Source organism: Geotrypetes seraphini, chromosome 3 (genome assembly GCF_902459505.1).
Source record: "Geotrypetes seraphini chromosome 3, aGeoSer1.1, whole genome shotgun sequence".
Classification (NCBI taxonomy): Eukaryota; Metazoa; Chordata; class Amphibia; order Gymnophiona; family Dermophiidae; genus Geotrypetes; species Geotrypetes seraphini.
In genome coordinates, this window is record NC_047086.1 from 270,936,720 (window position 1) to 270,952,392 (window position 15,673).

General features: G+C 43.4%; 1 protein-coding gene across 5 annotated transcripts in view; it reads right to left on the minus strand.

The window, feature by feature from the left end:
• CDC42EP3 (CDC42 effector protein 3) overlaps positions 1–13,661 on the minus strand; it is a 172,864-nt gene extending 159,203 nt beyond the window's left edge. For 4 of the 5 annotated variants that reach the window (XM_033937774.1, XM_033937772.1, XM_033937768.1 and 1 more), the window contains exon 1: positions 12,890–13,661. The gene's annotated coding sequence lies outside the window, so the exon portion shown is untranslated. The remainder of the gene's footprint in view (positions 1–12,889) is intronic. The other variant, XM_033937769.1, reaches the window with a different exon arrangement.
• Between the last annotated feature and the right edge of the window lie 2,012 nt (positions 13,662–15,673).

Genomic DNA, 15,673 nt, shown 5'->3' on the forward strand with positions numbered 1-15,673 from the left:
TAGACTCCAACAATTCAAGTTCAAATCCTTCCTTAAGAATAACTGCCAAACCTCCCCCTCTCTTGCCATCTCGATTTAACATCAGAATTTTAAATTCAGATGAAAAAATATCATTTAAAATTGCCATTGACTTGTATTCAATTCCTTTTATATATATATATATATATATATATATATATATATATATATATATATATATATATAAATCTTTATTAATTTTCCAAGCTACAACTGTGCAAAATAAAAAATACAGATACATATAATAATACAAGAAAAGCACATTGATCTTACAGACATAAATGAGCAATAAATTTTACCCCTCCCTCCTACCTAATAATCAAGAAAAGAAATATATAGAATCAATCCATAAATTTCTCAATTCAAGATTTCAGTGCAATCCCCCCTCCCTCCCACCCTGGATGTGAATGTTTAATGGTCTATAAAATACAAACAATTATCAATCCTTACAGAATTTAGTCAATGGTTCCCAAACATCCAGAAATTTCCTATAATGTTCCTGTTGTATAGCCATCAGACATTCCATTTAAAAAATATGACATAGAGATTCCCACCAGAAAGTTAACCGATCCCAGTTTTTCCAATTCCTCAAGATAAGTTGTATGGCAACCCCTGTCATTATAAAAAGAAGTTTCCTAGCAACAAAGAAATCAATTTTGTGCTAGTTTGGTAAGGTCCTCCAGCGTCATCCCCATGGTTGTTAGATTGCTAATGTTAGATGGATATTGGAGAAGAGCAAAGAATACTAAAAGCCCCTATACTTTTCCTTCATCGACTACAGCAAAGCTTTTGACTGTGTGGATCACAATAAACTATGGAGAACTCTAGCACAAATGGGAATATCCAAACACATAACTCAGCTGATAAAGAGTCTCTCTGAAAATCAAGAAGCTGAAGTGGCAACACTTCTTGGCTTCCAATAAAATGTGACATCAGGCAAGGATATATCTTGTCACTTTATCTGTTCAACCTTTACGGCAAAGCCATCTTCAGAAAAGCAAATTTGGAAGAAGAGAGTGTTGATGGCCAAAATATAAACAGCCTGCACTATGAAGATGATACAACGCTTATAGCCAGCAGCAAAGAAGACATGCTTATCTACTGAGAAAATCAAAGCCAAAAGTCATAACATGAGATTAGAACTGAACATAAACAAGACAAAGATCATGAACACGGAAAATGATGAAGATTTTGAACTTGAAGGCGACAGAATAGAAGTCGTAAAGGATTTCAAGTTTCAAGTACAAGTTTATTAATTTTAATATACCGACCATCGAAGAACACCTGGCCGGTTTACAATGTTAAAGAAATAAATAAATAAAAAGTTAAAATTAAATTATTATGAGGGGAGGGGAAGTGTAAACATTAAATGGACAAATTACAAGAACGAACGTAAGCTTGGGGGTAAAGGGAGAAGGAAAAGTTAATAATTACATTGTTAAAAAATCCAACCAAATTAAAAGGAGAGGAAGAGAGGAAAAGGATATAACATCAAGAAAGGGGATTGCTTCTTAAAAATGGTTCGTATTTAGTTTGCTTTTGGAGAGGAAATATTTAGGTGCTATGGTAAGCGTCTTTGAATAGGAATGTTTTTAATTTAATCCTAAATTTGTCAAGTGAATTTTCAAGGCGGAGTTGAGGTGGCATGGCGTTCCATAGAGTAGGAGCTACGACAGAGAAGTTAGTTTTCTTTGTGTATTAGAATTCTTTGATGGAAGGTATGGTCAGTAGATTCTGATCGGCCGATCTAAGAATCCGGGAAGGGCAAGAAGGGATGATAAGTTTATTGAGAAAAGATGGGAGATGCGAAAGTTTGATTTTATAGACCAGCATTAAAGTTTTATAGGTGATACGGTGGGTAATGGGGAGCCAGTGAGCTTCTTGCAGAAGAGAAGATTGTGATCATATTTCCCAGCCTTATAGATAAGCTTAATTGCCGTGTTTTGAATGAGTTGGGGAAAGAAAACTTTTCCCAACTTCTGGACTGTGATAACCTAGCTCCAAGTCAGTGTTACTATACTGGCTTCTTCAGCAGCCGAGTGCTGGAAAGACACTATTTCGCTAATGTTTAAAGAGTCAACAGGGTGAAGAAGTTGGATGTCGTCTGCGTAAGCAAAATAGAAAAACCAATAGACTGAGCTAAAGTGAGAAGAGGAGCGAGAAAAATATTGAATAGTAAAGGAGAAAGAATAGAGCTTTGAGGAACGCTGAAAGTTTGAGTAATGGGAGATGAGATTTTCTCTTTCGAGTAAACTTTGAAATTACGATCTTTGAAATAAGAGGTAAACCATGAAAGAGCTGAACCTGTGATACCACAGTTCCTGAGACGGCCGATAAGGAGGTGGTGGTCGACAGTGTCGAAGGCGGCTGACAAATCTAGAGAGATAAGAAGGACGGATTTTCGGTGATCATGGAAGTAGTGTATAGTAGAGGTAAGGCCTAGCAGAGATAATTCAGTGGAGCAGAAACCTCTTTGGTATGGGTGTAGCGCATTGGTTTTGTCGAGAAATTCTGTGAGCTGATTCAGGATGATTTTTTCCATGAGTTTAGAAATGAAAGGGAGGTTGGCAATAGGACGAAAGTTTGCTGGCTGTGTTGTCTATATTTTGGTTTTTTAGTTTTGGAAAAACTAAGGCAGATTTCTAAGCTTTTTTCAATTCCCTGGACTCTTTCGTAAGCAAAGAAGCAACTAGCAGGGAAGAAATAGTCTGAATAATAGCACTTGTTTGCTCTACAATGAAAGGAAATTCAAAAACTACTCAATAAAAATGACTTGAGCTAAATTATGTTGCCTTTAATTCAAATATAAAATAATACTGACCCCTAACTTTGCATTATCACAGTATTAAATGCTAACATTGCTATGTCATTTGTGGGCTTATAGCCCCCAAAATCCTCCAGAGTGGAGTTTGTGGCAGGTTACAATAAATAGCAGATCATCAAGCCAGTTACAAACAATCAACAAATAATCAGAGCAGTTACAAACAATATTCATGTGGGTTATGGTACATAGACAAATCGGATTATAATAAGTAGTTATTATAACACGATCACTGATATAAAACATCAGGTAGTACTACTGTTGATGAATTTGTGATTAATATTGTGTGAGTTTAGTTATAGTGATCAGATCCAGGTTGGACTATGTTTCTGGCCAGGATTGTTGGAATTGTTTGAACCAGTTTCGTTGCCCTCCTTTGGCAGTTCTTGAGAAAGTCCAAAGGAGGGCAACGAAACTGGTAAGAGGGCTGGAAAACTGCCCATACGCCGAGAGGCTGGATAAACTGGGGCTCTTCTCTCTGGAGAAGAGGAGGCTCAGGGGGGATATGATAGAGACCTTCAAAATACTTAGGGGCATAGAGAAGGTGGACAGGGACAGGTTCTTCAGACTAAAAGGGACGGCAGGTACGAGGGGGCACTCAGAGAAACTGAAGGGGGATAGGTTCAAATCAAATGCAAGGAAGTTTTTCTTCACCCAACGGGTCGTGGACACATGGAATGCCCTCCCGGAGGAAGTGATCCGGCAGAGTACAATACAGGGATTCAAACAGGGATTGGACGGATTCCTGATGGAAAAGGGGATCGTGGGGTATAGACAGCTCATCAGGTCTTGTAGGTGAATGGCCGGAGGGTTAGGACTTTGATGGGAAGATAGGACTTCGATGAGATACCTAGGGGGCAAGGGGGCCCCTTCTGGTGATTCAGGCAGGTCATGACCTGTTGGGCCGCCGCGGGGGCGGACTGCTGGGCGGGATGGACCTGTGGTCTGACCCGGCAGAGGCACTGCTTATGTTCTTATGTTCTAATTGTTCTAGGAATTTGCGGTATATGAAAGCATATATAGAAGCAGTATGGATTTTTACTGGTAGTGTGTTCCATGTTTTTGTCACTTGGTAGCTAAAGGAATTATGTTGGCTCTTGTACTTTGTTCCTTTTTGAGATGGGAAGGATAATCTCATGCAGTTTGTGTTGCGCTGTTCATTTTGTCTTCCAAGTAACTTTGTGTATCTAGGGAAGAAATTTTCAGGAGATTCTCCATGTAAAATCTTGAAAGCTAGGCAGCATATTTTGAATTTGATTCATTTGTCACTGGGAAGCCAATGAAGTTCTATAATTAATGGTGTGACATGATCAAACCTCGATTTGTAGAATATGAGTCTTGCTGCTGTATTCTGTATTAGTTGCAATCTTTTCTTTTGTTTCTTTGGTAGGCCTGTGAGAAGTGCTTTACAGTAATGACAGTACTACTGATTGAACAAGCATTCTGTAGTGTTAGCGGAAGAAACAGGGTCTAATCCTTTTCAGCTTTTGAATTGTGACATATGATTTCCAGATTGTGTAGTTGATATGGTTCTCAAATATCAGTGAATTGTCTAGAGTGACTTCCAGGACCCTAGAAGACTTCTCAATGTTGAGTTGGACTCCGTTTGTCAGTGGAGTAGGAGTTGAGATGAGTCTTTTGCCCAAACCATAATACACTTCCCCCTTCCCATTCGCAGTTTCGGCAATCGCGATTTCACATATTCGCGATTTTTTGAGGAGGGGGGAAAAAAGAAAAAATAACCACAGTTTAGCCTTCTCCCCAGCCTTACCTGGTGGTCTAGCGGGCTTTCGGGGCATGAGCGATCTTCCTACACTCCTGCCCCATGTAGATCGCCAATAGAAAATGGCTGTGGGGAGTTCCCGTCGTAGTCTCGAGAGACTACGGGAACTCACAGCAGCTATTTCCTATTGGAGATCTGCACGGGGCAGGAGCGTAGGAAGATTACTCCTGCCCCGAAAGCCCGCTAGACCACCAGGTAAGGTCGGGATGCCAGGAGGAAGGCAGGAGAGAGGCGGGGGTGGGTCAGAGCCGGACCAGAAGATATTTGTGGTATTTCACCATTCGCGGTCCGGCTCTGCCCCTATCCCCCGTGAATCCGGAGGGAGAAGTGTAGCTTGTTTTTTTCAGTGTTTAATTTAAGGTGTTTTGTTGCCCATTCTTGTATTTTATTTATAGCTAGTGATAACGGTGTTAGGTTAGTTGAATATGGGTCTGTGGGGATTAGTAGAAGGATGCCATCGGTATATGAGAATATCCATTCTCTAGGGTTTAGTTTGACTGATTTGAGTGTGGTCATGAAGATGTTATATAGTAGGGATAATGATATAGGGGATTCTTGTGGTACCCCACATGGTGGTGTCCAATAGTCTGAGTAGATTTCATCTATATGAGGCCGCATTTAACATTGTTGGTTAAATGTGATATTCAGCACTTAACCGGCTAGGATGAACTGTATTTTATGCAGTCCTATTTATGTGGTTATCTTACTACTATTTATCATTTCAATAGTGCTGAAAGGCATACACAGCGCTGTACATTTAGCATGCAGTAGATGGGGTTGAGGAGTTTCTTGCAGAGAGAATGATAGGATGGACATAGGTAATTTTATAGTGAGTGGGAGTTAGGAGTTGAAAGCAGCCTCAAAAAAGTAGGCCTTTTGCTTGGATTTGAATACTGCTAGAGATGGAGTATAAGAACATAAGAAGTGCCTCTACTGGGTGAGACCAAAGGTCCATCATGCCCAGCAATCCGCTCACACAGGGGCCCACTGTATAGTAACCCTCTATCTATATCGTTCTATCCCCTTTTCCTTCAGAAAATTGTCCAAACCCTTTTTGAACTCCAATACCGTACCTTGTCCTATCACGCCCTCTGGAAGTGCATTCCAGGTGTCCACCACCCATTGGGTGAAGAAGATCTTCCTAGCATTAGTTCTGAATCTGTCCCCTCTTAATTTTTCCGAATGGCCTCTCATTCTTGTAGTTTTCGAAAGTTTGAAGAATCTGTCCCTCTCCACTTTCTCTGTGCCTTTCAAGATCTTGTAAGTCTCTATCATGTCCATCTAAGTCTCCGCTTCTCCAGGGAAAAGAGCCCCAGTTTCTCCAATCTTTCGGCGTATGAAAGGTTTTCCATACCTTTTATCAAACGTGTCGCTCTCTTCTGAACCCTCTCGAGTATCGCCATATCCTTCTTTAGGTACGGTGACCAATATTGGACGCAGTACACCAGATGTGAGCGCACCATCGCCCAATACAGTCGCAGGATAACCTCTTTTGTTCTGGTTGTAATACCCTTCTTGATTATACCTAGCATTCTATTCACTTTCTTAGCGGCCACTGCGCCGACGGCTTCATTGTCTTGTCTACTATTACCCCCAAGTCCCTTTCTTGGGTACTCTCACTCAATGACAGCCCTCCCATCGTGTAGCTGTATCTCAGGTTTCTGTTTCGTGCAAGACTTTACATTTCTCTACATTGAACTTGTGATAAGCGGACTATGCCTGCTAGGGATGTCCCTAGTGCAGGTCACAGTTCTAATTCAGGCCCTTCCCATATTCCTCCTTTTGAATCATTTCATGACCCAGAAGCTGAATTTCCAGACAGGTTCTGTAGAGGGTGTAGTAGAGCAGCAGGGCTAGGTTCCCATCCCCCTCTGTGTCCCAAGGTGATTAACAAGAAATCCTTTTCACCTGAGGGTTGGGGGCGGGGCTGCAAGCTGCTATCTCTGAGGACTAAGCTACTGGAGAATCAGAGAAGGGAGGAACAGCAGCAGGGCAGGTCACAGCTCTCAGGACTGGGAGCTCCTGATAGCAGCCAAGCTCCTGAGTCCATGGAGTTTTCAGAGGCTGGTGAAGAAGTACCTCGCAAATCAGAGGAGGAATCTCTTGCCATGGAACTGGAAATAAGTCCTGATACTGGTGCTGTGCTGGTTCCTGAAAGCACTTCCATGGAAGTTTGTCTCATGAAAACAAGTATCTAAGTTTTGGATAAGATTACTTCAAGTTTGTTTTGCCTGCTTTGTTTTTAAGAACTGAATAATTCTAACTCCTGCTAATGAGATAATTTTCTCTGCTATGGAACTGAGCAAGAACTTTATTTTTGAAGTTTGTGTTTCCTTTTTGAAAGTTTAATTGTTCTTTCCTGGTGAGGGAAAGTGAACTGTGGTACGCTGAGACAGTGGGGTTTCCCCCATGTTTCATGGTGGAATAGTGGGCCTGATTACTGGCAGTTGAAGACCACACGGAGCATAGTGTCTTTCCAGCACTCGGCTGCTGAAGAAGCCAGTATAGTAACACTGACTTGGAGCTAGGTTATCACAGTCCAGAAGTTGGGAAAAGTTTTCTTTTCTTTTTATTATGGACTCTTGCTGGACTGCACACTGAAAGAGAACTTACCTCTGTTGAGGAGAGATTTTTGAGATTTGATTTTGGACTCTTTTGTTTTTCTCAACCCAGGGACTATTTTCTGACATTATGGGGAAATGTGCATGGGAAGCCCGCTGACTTCAATTAAATGATCCTGACAAATAAGTCATTGATTTTCTTTTTGTTATTTTGGAAGATTAAAAGTCTTAATTTCATTGAAGCTGTGCCTATGACTTTTGATGGTGTTCCTTATTCTGAACACTGAATTATCACATCCTTGTTCAGCCCGCTGCGGCTCACAAGAGTTTATCTGTCATCGGTGATCCCAGACACCTTGCCTAGAGTTTGCCGGTCACAAACTTCATCTGCCATCTCATCACCCACTCCCCTAGTTTGTTAAGGTCCCTTTGTAAACCTTCACAGTCCTCTATAGTCCTAGCCCCACTAAATAGTTTGGTGTTGTCTGCGAATTTTATTACTTTGCATTTCGTCCCTGTTTCTAGATCATTTATGAATACATTGAGTATGATGTAATGATTCAGGTAGTCTGTCCAATGCCTATGGTGAAGCAAGATAGAAAGGATGGAGTGTGGAGTTGCCAGTGGAGGAAAAGAGTGCAGATAGAACGGACTTGCCCAATGAATGGATTTCTCGGAGGGGGGGGGGTGAGAAATGTGTGAATAGATATTGAGGGGTTTGCAAAGTGAGTGTACTTGTAGATCAGTAAGAGAAGTCTGAACTGTATTCAGAAATGGATGGGGAACCAGTGAAGTGACTTGAGGAGACGGGTAATGTGAGTATGGCAGCTCTCACAGAATATAAGTTGTGCAGCAGAATTTTTCATGGATTGAAGAGAAGAACGAGAGGGCATTCGGAAAAATTAAGAGGGGACATATTCAGAACCAATGCTAGGAAGTTCTTCTTCACCAAAGGGTGGTGGACACCTGGAATGTGCTTCCATAGGGCATGATAGGACAGAGTACGGTATTGCGGTTCAAGAAGGGATTGGACAATTTCCTGAAGGAAAAGGGGATAGAAGGGTATGGATAGAGGATCCTGGACCTGATGGGCCGCCGCATGAGTGGACTGCTGGGCATGATGGACCTCTGGTCTGACCCAGCAGAGGCACTGCTTATGTTCTTATGTTCTTAAGAGAGGTGGTTGAGCAGAGGACCTGAGAAAAGGAAGTTGCAGTAATCCAAGCAAGAGCTAATGAGAGTGTGGATAAAGGTTTTGGTAGTGTGCTCAGAAAGGATAGGTCAGATTTTGGTAATATTATAGAGAAAGAAGCGACAGGCTTTAACAGTTTATTGGATTTGAACGAAGAAGGCGAGAGAGGAGTCAAAGATGACCCCGAGGTTGCAAACTGACAAGACAGGAAGGAGGAAATGCTGTCCACAGAAATAGTGAATGGGGGAGGGGGAGGGATGTTTAGGCAGAAAGTTAAGGAGCTTGGTTCAGTTTTAAATGGTGACAAGACATCCAGGCAGCAATGTCAGACATGCAGGCTGAGATTCAGGCCTGGATTCCTGTAGAGATATCTGGTGTGGAGAGGTAGATCTGAGAGTCATCTCTGTCCACCATTAGTCCCTCTATGTCCCTTTCTGTCCTATCTAGTATTGCCCCTCTGGAACATCATTCTTGTCTATTCCCTTCATATTCAGTATCTACCCTCCCCAATCTAGTTTCTCTTTCTTCTTTCCCTTTCTCCTGCACCCCTACCTTAGGGCCAGTATCTCTTCCTTCTCTCTCCTGCCCCCTTCCCCATGGTACTGCATCTCTCTTTCTTTTTCTCTCTCCATCACTCTCACTCCCACCCCCTCCCTTGATCCATCATTTTTCTCAGTCCCTCCATCCCAGTATCTGTCTCTCTCTCTCTCTCTCTCCCTCTCCCCAACAACTCAACAAAGTTCTAGCTTCTCTCTCGTCCTCCATGGAAGCATCTCTCTCCCTATCCCCAGCCATGGGTTCTTGCTTTTCTCTCTCTCTCTCTCTCTCTCCTTCCATTCTCCTCCCCCATGCAAGTGCTCATCTCTTTCTCTCCTCCCACTCCCCTCCACGGGTCCGGTATCATGTTGATGTGGCCTCTCTTTCCACACCCCATGGAGTCCGGTATTGCTCTTCTATCTGTCCCCTCTTCGTTGACAGAAGCATTAATGGCATGAGCCTTTGGCCTATCCCGGAAGCCTTATCTCTTTTAGGCCTTCCTGTTCCCTTATGCGGAAAGCTGCAGAAAGAGAAGACTTCTATGGCAGGACAAAGGCAGCAGGTTCACTTCACTGATACTGACAGTGGTTGGAAGATAAAGGACTTCAGCACTGAGGGGGAGATTTATACCTGACTCTGCAGGGGGTAGAAAGCTAGATAGGTAGAAGCCATGCCATTCAGGAGGACACCAGAAGTTAGTATAAAGATGGCAAGCTGATTAGGTTGGCAATATTCCCCTCTCACCCCCAAACTATATCCATGGTGAAAGGGAACAGATTCAGAAGAAATCTCAGAAAATACTTTTTCACAGAAAACCTCTCAGTGGAGACAAAAAATGTATCTAAAGTCAAGAAAGCTTAGGACAACTGCATTGGATCTCTATGGGACAGGAAGGGATCTAGAGTGTAGCGAGGGAGCAACTGCTGTGTGCCCCCCTACTCTTCCCCACTGCACAGTGTGCCCCCACCCTGCTCCCGCATACCTCTTGAACTGTTCACTGGCGTGAGCAGCATCTTCCACCTGCTGCCCACGCCAGGAAGTGACATCAGAAAGAATACAAGTCTGGTACAGGGCCGGATTAAAGGATGCACATGCCTAGGGTCTGGAATTATCAGGGGGACCCTAGGGCCGGCGTTAGGGGGGGGGGAGCAAACAGGGCAGCTGCCCTGGGCCTAACATATCCAGGGAGCCCCGTGGTCCAAACTTCGTGATTGAACTCCTACATTGTCCTTTTCAGAGGGGCCCCAACACGGCAGCTGTTCTCATGAGCTGCTGGCGACTGCCCCAAAATTTTCCCTCTGCCGCGATCTGCCCTGTCGGAAACGGGAAGTTACGTCAGAGGGAAAACTTCGGGGCAGCTGCCGGCAGCTTGTGAGAAAAGCTGCCGCGTCGGGGCCCCTCTGAAAAGGACAATTTTGGCTGCAGGGGAGAAGTGATCTCTTGCCTCGCCTCCTCCCCCGTACTGTCAGAATGCCTCATCTTTCCCCCCAAGAAATTTAGCAGTTTTCCTTCTTTCCTTCTCAGCTAAATTGGCAGGCAGGGCCGGCATTAAGGGGGAGCAAGGAGAGCAGCTGCCCCGGGCCCTTGCCTTCTCTTTTGAGCCGCGATGGTCGTCTGCTTTCCCCCTGCTTCCCAGATGCGGCAAGCCCACAAGCCTTCTTCCTCCCTCCCCCCTCCCCCGACATCAATTCTGAAGTTCTGGGCCAACCAGGCAGCGATTGGCTGGCATGGAACTTCTTCTCCGAAGTCAGAATTGACGTCGGGCAGGAAGGCTTGTGGGCCCATCGCGTCGGGGAAGCAGGGGAAAATCGAGGGCAGAGGCTTGGCGAAATCAACAGCAGCGGCGGAGAGAGAGAAAGAAAGAAAGGGGAGGTGCAGAAAAAAAGAATGCCTGATAGAAAGGGGCAGGGAGAGAGAAAGAAAGAAAGAGGGGGCAGGGAGAGAAAGACAGAAAGGGGACAGGGAGAGAGAGGAAGAAAAAGAAAGAAAGGGGAGGGGCAGGGAGAGAGGAAGAAAAAAACTAGACTCATGGAGGGACAGAGAGAGATGTTAGTTGAGATGAGGTCTGGAGGAAAGGAAGCATGCAGGAGGAAGAAAGAAAGGATGCACATTCAGAAGGAAGTGCAACCAGAGACTCATGAAATCACCAGACAACAAAGGTAGGAAAAATGATTTTATTTTCAATAGTGATCAAAATTTGTCAGTTTCTTCAAATTTACATCTGCTGTATTTATATTTTGCAGAGTATTAGGGGGCTATGTGTCATTGTTTCTGTGGTGTTTCACTGTTTGCAGTTTGGCTTCTTGACGGTTCAGTTTAACCTTTATCTACATATTTCTATTTTTAGTTTGTGATTACTTATTCCATACTGGGTGAGGGTGTATCTGTGTTCTGTGTGTATGAAAGACATGGTTTTCTGTTAGCGTTGACTAGCCTTGTTTGACAAAATGCATCGGGCATAGTTCTTGGGAGCGCCTTGAATAAACCTGATTTGAATCTCCTTTTTTTCTACCGATCTTTTGTTTCATGTTGGATTCTTTGGTGGACCGCTTGCCTTGTTGTATCATTACAAGTTAACATATATGGAGTGGAACGTACTAGAGGAGTTACAAATTTGGTTGCTTATACATACATATGGATTACAGTTGGTTAACACAGAGTGAGGCAGTTGAGAGGCGTTGTAAACTTGGTTATTAATATAGACTTATATTTTAGATAGTATTACTGCTTTATAATATATGAACACTTTTATATATGTATGGAAAGGGTTCAGAGTTAAAGTACTGGGTAAGTAGGTGGGAAGGGAATGGAAGGAAGGGGAATTTGTTCAGAGATGTTTGGGGGTGGCATAGAAGAAAAACTGTGCACTGGTATACTAATCTTTGTTTTGAATTAAAAAAGAAAGAAATATAAGTGGAAATAAAGAAGTAAATAAGAAAACAGATAAATGGGAGTGGGGCAGGAGTGGGGCAAGGCCGGGGGGAGGGACGACAGTGTACTTGTGTGCCTAGGGGCCCTCGAAGAATTAATCCTGCCCTGGTCTGGTGCGAGCAGCAGGTGGAAGAAGTACATGGGGAGGCAAGATGGCTACAAAATGACAGGAGGACAAATTTTTCCCTTTTCCTGTGGAATCTTTCTCCATTCCTGTCCTGTCCCCACCAGTTCTGTCCCTGTCCCTGCCTCATCCCTGCAAGCTCTGTCCTCATCTATACAAGCTTCAAACACTAATAAGTTTTCAAAGCTTGTGCAGTTAAGGACTGAGTTTAGACATGAAGCAGGGACATGGACAGCACTTGCAGGGAGGGGACAGGGATGGAGATAGACCCCACAGGGACAGAAACAACTTTATCCCTGTGTCATTCTCTAACTCAGACGCCAACACCCCCATGAAGATGGTGCCTATTGCAGTCGTCGTCCCCCCTACTATGCTACTGGAAGGGATAATAGATGGCAGAGCATGGATAGGCAGGCTAGATAGGCCATAAGGTCTTTATCTGCTTTCATTTTTCTGTTTCTTTGTTTCTATTCTATATTTTCAATTCAAGGCTTCCAGTTATAAAATCATCTCCTAGGCGTTTGTGCATGCTTCTGAATTAAGGTGTTTGGGTGGCTTTTTTGTGTTCTTTTTTACATCGGTCCCTTTACAGTACAAGCTAGTTTGTTCTGTGAGCAGCGCTAATATATGTAAAACTAGCATGCAAGAGCTTTGCAGATGCATTAATGCAAGAAACTGTCATTTACCACCGTGAGAGGTAGTTACATTTTGCAGGTCTTTCACAGCAACACCTCTGCGACTCATTAACAGCAGCAATACATGCAACCATTACCGTATTTTGGCTGATTTATGGTTGATGACATATTTTTACATGGCCCCTAAACACTTAAAACAGTTAAAAGACTTCGCAGCAGAAGAGTTCTAGCTAATCGCAATAGAGCAGGGATTAAGCAGCTAGAAGCCGAGTTATTGATGTACTTACCCTTCTGTTGCAGTATTCAAATCTAGACTCAACGCCTAATTCCAGCCTGTGCACTTCCCAGCAAACAGTACAGGGTAGAACTCAACGGTTTGTTGCAGTCGCCCCCCTTCTTTCAACATGCCTTCTACATTCCTCTGTTCAGTCAGTCTTATCCTGGAGAAGAAAAAAAATCTGAGCTGCTTGGTGGTGAAGTCAATCCCCCCAAATAAATGTTTTTCTTTGCAACTGAAAGCAGGAAGGTGGCAGCTTTCTCTCTCAGATTTAACAGTCCAAGCAGCACGACTACCTGTGCAATCTGCCGGCTCTCTCAGTCTCAGCAAACTTGTACCGTCTACATTTGTTTTGATTTTGTTCCCTTATTTTTTTCTTGGTTTTGCTATTGCCCGCCCTTTTGAGCCGGGAATGGAGGCAGTGGCGGATGGGACTGAGAAGTGCTTGCGAAGATCACTGTATTCCAAAGCAGGTCGCAGGCCAGCAGAGAGCAAACGCCTGAAAAAGCTGCCTGTGGTTCATTTCAGACTGACAATGCAGGGCTCCAGTCACAGCTAAAATGAGTGGGCTCTGGGCAGGGCCCCCGAACAGGAAACTTGGCTGCAACACTTGCCAAAATAAAATCCACGGTTAACCCTGCCCTTCAGTGAGAGGACTAGGCATCCTTGCCTATATTTGCGTTCCCAGTTCCCACGTCCAAAAACAATTTTATGATGAATTGAAAAGGAGATAGCACATCGCTTTCTGCAATTAATGTAAAACCAAATCATGTCCTCGGGGAGGAAAAACACGAGCTATTCGTCTGGTTACAGAAGAGGAAGGAAGTCCACAAATAGCCTTGCAAAATGTGGGAATTTAAGTCAACGACATAACCTGATTTAGACATGGGTGACACGGATCCTTCTCCCCAGCCCTTTTTTTGTGCCTTCCAAATTCTAATTATCCTTTCTACTGGCACACTGAGACGCCTGATTGTTTTCCTAAGGGTTCATTTTTGTTCAAGTCTGTGTTTCATTTGGCAGTAACATGTAAGGTTCGGAAACTAAGAAGCAAATCAATGCTGCCATTCTTCAGACTCAGACGACTGAGCTTTCTGCAAATATTTGCACGTTAAAAAAAAAATGATATTCGATTGCTAAGGGGAAATTTTATAAGGGACTTGCCTAGGCAGAACAACATTTTAGGTGCCTAAGTGAGCTCTTCTAGGGATTTACAGATGTACAAAGTAGTGAATTGACTGGTGAATGTAATGGCAAAAATATCCCTATCAATCTTACCTGAAAGGTTAAGCAAGTCATTTTAGAGACATCTGCATGTAGAAATCGTGGCTATACTGTACATGTAAATTGTGATTTCAAAAACTATTTCCACAAGTAGATTCCCTGAACACAGAGATTTCAATGTATCATGGTTTAGGCAGTCTGGTAAAAAAGAAAAAAAAAGGTGTGTGTGTGGGGGGGGGGGGGGGGGAGAAGGATGTATATTAGTTTTTCCAGTAACTTGAACCCCTGCATAGATTTCATCTCATTGTTCCTTTTACACAAGAGTTTGAGGGGATAACTGTGCAACCTTCTGCGCTTTTTTTTTCCTCCCTTGTTTGGGTTTTTTTTTTTGCTGTGGAAAATGTTAAAAGTCATCCTTTGGTCTTTGTGTTCCTTCAATATGAATCTTTCTAAAACAGGGTTCCTATATGTATGGTTGTCAGCCCTTATGAATGGCAGTATTGAAAATCAACACTTCCACAGAAGCACTGCTATCTATATATGAAGATACCTGAGATTATTCCTTTTATACCCATGTATTTATATAAAGTTGTTACTCCTACTGTATGGATTTGCTGACACCCTTATACTCCTAACACACCACTGTAAATTAAATATGAAAATTGACCTTTTCTATGAAGGCAACGAATGGATGGATGGATGAAAAGGGTAAGTTTTGAATTTTGAACTACAGTACCCTTAGGTGACTTTTATTGGCCATCCCCCCATATCTATTAATTGGACTTGTGCCAACATGATGTTCTGGAAGTTATTTATCATGCTACTGCATATCTAGATGACTACTTGAATGGAACACTTAACTTATGGGCTGGTCAAGTCTTGGGTCACTATATAGCAGGGTTTCTCAACACGCAGTAGATGGGCTGCTTGTTGGGGGAATGCAGCCAGCCCGCCATTTCTCGCACATCTGTAGAGGTGGCAGTCACTGCCACCGCCGGGGATCCTGCTTTCTTGCCCCGCCACTTCTAGCGATCTCTGCCTGCCCCCGACGCCGACACAGTTACCACCTTCTTCAAGCTGCACTCGCTCCTTCGCTCTTCAGCAGCACTGCCTGCATGGACACGCACGCAGTGATTCACACGCTGCACATAAGTAGCTGACCCAGAAACCTCTACAAAATCAGACTTGATGTCAGAGGAAAGGCTTGTTCTGGACATGGGTGATAGAGGAGAAATGGGCATGGGGCTAGTGGTCAGTGGTGAAAAATGCTACACATGATCCAGGGGATGAGAGAGGGAGAAATGTTGGATGTGTGGAGGAGTGGTTAAAGCTACAGCCTCAGCACCCTGGGGTTGTGGGTTCAAACCCCACACTGCTCCTTGTGACCATGGGCAAGTCACTCAGACCTCCATAGCCCCAGGTATGTTAGATAGATTGTGAGCCCACCAGGACAGATAGGGAAAATGCTTGAGTACCTGATTGTAAAAACTGCTTAGATGATCTTGATAAGCGGTATATAAAAAACCTAATAAACTTGAAATTTGATGTGGCAGTAGAGGGGGGTGAGAGA